Source organism: Sardina pilchardus, chromosome 20 (genome assembly GCF_963854185.1).
Source record: "Sardina pilchardus chromosome 20, fSarPil1.1, whole genome shotgun sequence".
Classification (NCBI taxonomy): Eukaryota; Metazoa; Chordata; class Actinopteri; order Clupeiformes; family Clupeidae; genus Sardina; species Sardina pilchardus.
The window spans coordinates 16,112,715-16,118,391 of record NC_085013.1 but is presented as its reverse complement, the minus strand read 5'-3'; the positions used below and the strand labels follow the sequence as shown (position 1 = coordinate 16,118,391).

The 5,677-nt window shown below is 43.4% G+C and overlaps 1 long non-coding RNA gene across 1 annotated transcript; it reads left to right on the top strand.

Moving 5' to 3' along the window:
• The first annotated feature begins 237 nt into the window (after window positions 1–237).
• Window positions 238–836, top strand: LOC134067663 (uncharacterized). The gene is made up of 3 exons (XR_009936537.1): window positions 238–329; window positions 431–591; window positions 726–836. It is a non-coding gene; the product is annotated as an uncharacterized LOC134067663 (long non-coding RNA).
• Window positions 837–5,677: the final 4,841 nt, after the last annotated feature.

Below are 5,677 nucleotides of genomic sequence, written 5' to 3'. Positions count from 1 at the left end.
GCATTGTCTGACAGCTGCCCAGGCACCCTAGAGCCAGGCCAGTGCGTCTTGGTGGTGCAGTACCTCCAGGCTGTCATCATGCTCAAACACCTCCAACTACCAAGAGTGGTAAAGCGCATGACTGAGTGTTTCTGTGTTATTTTGTTCTGAATTGGTCCATTTTCATTCATTTTATTTTCATTAAATGTAACATTTTAGTCGTTAACTCTACTAAATGTGATATCCTCATGTTTTACAGGTCACAGTGGCTTTCCAAGAGAGGGTGCGATTCGCATTATGTCATTGGCGTGCAGGATCATGTGTTTGTGCTGTCGGAGGAGGAGGAGCGTGTAAGTTCAAGTCAGTGAAATCCCATTTCCTGTGACAACCTGTCAGAACGTGTTAAACAGCAGTAAAATAATCTTAATTCCCTCCTCTCCTCTGCCAACAGTGGTTTGATCTGTACTACAGATGGGTACGTCCACAGCTCCTGAGATTCAACAAGAAACGCACAAAGAAAGAAAAGGTTGATGCAGAACACAGGTTCCTTGTCTCCTCGGCAGGGAAGGCAATTGGCAACCCATCAAATGACCTGTTTAAGCTACACTTAAAGTAATCATTTCCCTTATTCTATGTCTGATGATACATTTCTAACATAATGTTTAAACTACATTTTAGATTCAAACTCCTGTCTCAGATGACATGTGTTGATACATTTCTAACATAATGTTTAAACTGCATTTTAGATACAAACTCCCGACAGTGAACTGTCAGACGGCACGGAGAGTATTTGAGACGGCAGCTAAGAGCCTGACGGACACTCAGAGGTCATTGTTGACCAACTACCTGACCAGTTCCAAGGAAACAGCCAAGAAGCGCTACAGAGAGAAAATTATGGGGATTATGAAAACTATATATTTTTGGAATCCTTAGAACCTGAAGAATCAGGAAATCTTTGTTTGACAATTTTCAGAAGTCATTAAAGCAGTCACTTTGGGTCTTGAAAATGGTGTACTATTGCATTAAAAACGCCATATAATGCTATACTGGTAGATAGGGTAACATTTTAAACTTTTATGTATCACCACAAAACGTTCCCAGTTATTCACTTACATTGAGACAAGATGTTTTTGTATTACAAGTTTTCTGAAATGTATCGTTTGAAATGAATATGCAAATGAGACTTAATATACTGAAATAGGCGTTAATTTGCACAAACTTCCAAACCTGACATGTACATATAATAGTAGCAATACTTTATGGAGAATTAAGGTTTTAGCCCTTTATTATTAAAATACTTAATAGTTCCTGATAAACAGTACGGTAACTATTAAAAACAATGATACAAATTAAAAAACTGATGGCTGAACAGCTCTTGCCAATGCTTTGGAACACAAAACACTTCCAAGGCATGTATGCACACCTTCTCCTGAAGAAGGGAAACATCTGTCTGCTTTGCTGCCAACAACACTGATTTGGCTGAGGACACAGTTGATGGCAAGGGTGCCCTTCATGGAACAGTTGTGGCAGTTTACGAAAGAACTGATGCTCCTGGTGAAGTAGGCTACTGTAGTTCCCCCTCCTCTCACAATTAGTGACACTAAGAGTATGTCAGTCATAGCCTAGAAATCTAGATGCACCCTAGCAGCAGCAAATGTTGGTCATGGTAGTCGAGCAACTTTCCATTGGCTTGCAAGCTGGAAAAATTAAACTTCTATTGGGCCAATCACATTTTTATAGAGTTGGTGGGTGGGCTTAACATAATGATGACTGACCTGCGACCATAAGTGAATAAGTGAATAAGCGAATAAGCGTGAATTCCCTGTCCTGCTACTTGAAAACAAGAAGATGATTGGATGTAGCTATTAAAGGAGTTCGGTCTAATACTGAACTACAGAGATGTTTGAGCCCGGGGTAGGCTTGGCCGACGCGCTTGATATTACAAACTAACGCTCACTTGGTTGCCCTGCAATAAACAAACGTCTTGTAGACCGAAGTTGGCGTTGAATTACAAAGTAGTCCATTTATTTGAATATACCGTCATTCCATAAAGGCTCCATAGCAGTACACAAGTGCCGCGCGCAAGCGATCAAAAACCCTTTGCCCTTCCGGGTCAAACACCTGCCACCAACATTGCACTTGCTACCTATATACCTGCTGCCAAATTAGACAGGCGCCACCCAGTGTTGCACAAAAACATTGCAATACAATTGCAAACCAGTAATTGGCTCTTACACACCGGCCCCTAATTGTTGATGGCCAGCAGATACAACAATTCAACAAATTAAAAACAAAGGAACCAAAAGTTGCAAAATACCATGAGAATCAAGAGGATACCTCCACATTTATACCCCACACTAAACAAAGTTTGGTCACAGGTCTTTCAATGACATTAGATGTGGTCTGCAACTTCACTGAACGTACCATGCCCTGCTTATCAGAAAAAGCTTCCAGTACTCTAGCGAGTGGCCAAGAACCATGAGGAGCTGAAGCGTCCATGATGACAACAATATCTCCAGCCTTCAAGCTCCTCTTCCATTCTCTTCCTCTGTCATTCCATTTCTGCCTTTCTTAAAGTAAAGGCAGGTACTCCCTCACCCATCCACAATCCAGGTGGAAGGGCTGGTTTCCCTTCAAAAGTAGATGGTGAGGTGTAAGTGATTCCAAATCATTTGGATCGTGGAAGGGCTGGTTTCCCTTCAAAAGTAGATGGTGAGGTGTAAGTGATTCCAAATCATTTGGATCGTCGAACAGCTTGGTAAGTGGCCGGTAAGTGTAGCGCCTACAGAAACTGCACTCCGTAATGATTTTAGTAGTCCAGAATTTCTTCCTGGCGGATGACAACATGTGAGCACATCCAGCATGGCTCAGACTCTGATGAACATACCTGAGGATGAGCGTTGTAATATGCATTGTAATATGCTGCTCTTTGGAGATGATGATGGGATGTTTTGCTTCCTCTGGCGTCACTCCCCTACTCATCCTCCCTTCAAGCCTCAATAGTCCATCAACCAGGACAAGGTCCAGCCTGTATATTGGACTCAACGCTGCCCTTCTTGAGGATAATGCAGCAATCTCTGGCTGCTGGCAATATATACTCCCTGCAGCCTCTGCTTCTGACAGGTCGTCTACAGTCAGGGTTTTGCTCCAAGGCATCACAATGAACCTTTGCCCATCAGGCAGCCCTGAACTGGATCGACTGGTTTCTTCTGACTGGATCACCACAGGCCCTTTCAGCTGTTTTCTCCAGTGAGCCTTCTCCAACAACACTGCCTTCAAATGGAGAAACCAAGCGGCTATCCTCTTAAGCTTCCTCCAGTCAGAAAAGTAACTGATGAGCTTCTGTTGGGGCACAGGCTCTGCGTAGATGTTAGCAATAAGGCCATTCACATACGGTGCGTACTCCTGGTGCAAGCTGTCATTACTCAAGAACCTTCTTCTTAGGCCCTGCATTCTTTGCTTCACAACGGTCAAGTTATTGGGCAGAGAAACATCCTCTCTCTTGAAGGGTAACTTTAAACAGTACCTTCCATTTTGCAGCACAGCTGAATCCTCCATGATCTCCATAAATTGAATGTCGTCTCGAGACATTTCTCTTTCCTCTACAGCCTTCTCACTAAAGTCATGGTTGTTTTGACTAACAAGCATGTCTTCAAGCCTTTGCAGAGATATGTGGTTCACTGTGGCCGAGGATGATACATCACTGTTTCCACTCAGTGGGCCATTGTTATGACCTAGGGGTAAGGCCACAACAAAAGAGGGAGTCGAGAGGTTGGATTGTTAACTAAAATATGGATTTATTAACCAAATGAAATAAACTAATAACAAACGAACAACAAAGAGTGTGAGATGGGTCCAAGTCAGTTGTCAGTAATGCATGGATGTTGTATGTTTGCAATGTGTCTGAGTGCTGTGTTGCATGTCCAAAACCCAAAGTCAGAATGGCCCTCTCAAGGGGAGAAGCAGCAGACCTCTTATCTGCACCCCTCAGGTGCAGCTCATCAGCTCGTTTGGTCTTGAGCACACCTGGAAACAAAGACAACGAGCAGAAGGCCTCACAGGCCGTCACACCCTCCTCCATAAAACAGAAACCATAGGTTTCTGAATTTTATTACACAATTAGGCCCAAAAACATCCAATATGGACAAAACATTAATTACAATATGCAATTGTTAAAACATAATGTCTACACCACTTTCAATTCATTTACCACTTTAAAAAGTTCTCCCACTAACTAAATCCCCAAAACTAGCTAAACTTACCTATGATCTTCATGCGGACATGCGGCGGGTTGTTGTGCACCTTAAACCAGTGGGTTTGCAAAGCGACCTGCAATAGGCAACCCCACAAATTCCCACGGACGTGCTCCCGAGACAAATCAGCCGAAGATGATTGACACTAACCGCATTGCCACAACACTACAACCCCACCTGACGCAACCCAAAGGGGAAACGACACTGAAGCCTAACAGGGAAAACTTTTATGCATTAAAGTGGCAAACAAACGTATTTTTTAAGCAAATGGCACACAAGACAAAAACTAGGAAGGCTAGGACCAACATACCAGACCATTTAGCCTACCAATACAAAATTCGGCCAATAACTGAAGAAAACGAAATTGCCTAAACGATCCAACCAACCTCTCTCGCCCCCCTTCAAAGAAGTGCAACGCACTCACCAGGCAGAGATTAACTCTATTGCAGAGACAAATATCGGCAAAACATATGTTAATATGGCTCCAACGACCAAAACTAACCTGTAGAAAGGCACAGAAAAACATACGTCATACATTTTCAAAAGACACACAAGAATCAACAAAGCCGACAAAATAACTGTTGCAAACTGACAGTCAAGTAAAGTATGCAACCAAACAAACGAATAAACCTCGCATTTCTGGTCTTCAAACCCCAACATGCGAGAAACCAAAGATCCAAAACTCACACTAGCCTACGGCACTACCCTGAACTACTATGTGAGCAGCAGCCCAACCAAATCACACCTGCTTGCCTGCACCTGAGCAGACACCAATCAAGTGCTACGACTGCAAACCAAATTGTACCTACGGGCACCAAAGGACAACTTCTGGGATTTCCTAGCTCACGAGCCTACCTAACACTCTGCACCTGAGCAGACCATCTAGGCGATCCCAACACTATACTCCCACACAAAAAAGGAACACATGCCAATTGTCCAACGAATGTGCGCCACACGCACCAAATTCACTACCCCCCCTGCACCTGAGCAAGGCAAGGTCCGTGACAAACGACAATTGCATGCAAAACCTAAAGGGAGCAAACACAACGATCAAAGACGAAAATAAATGTGTGACTAAAATGTAACCGAACAGAAAAAAACTTTGTTTAGACTTGCCCCCCATGTTATGACCTAGGGGTAAGGCCACAACAAAAGAGGGAGTCGAGAGGTTGGATTGTTAACTAAAATATGGATTTATTAACCAAATGAAAAACTAATAACAAACGAACAACAAAGAGTGTGAGATGGGTCCAAGTCAGTTGTCAGTAATGCATGGATGTTGTATGTTTGCAATGTGTCTGAGTGCTGTGTTGCATGTCCAAAACCCAAAGTCAGAATGGCCCTCTCAAGGGGAGAAGCAGCAGACCTCTTATCTGCACCCCTCAGGTGCAGCTCATCAGCTCGTTTGGTCTTGAGCACACTTGTGGGGTGTCCTACGAAGCTCG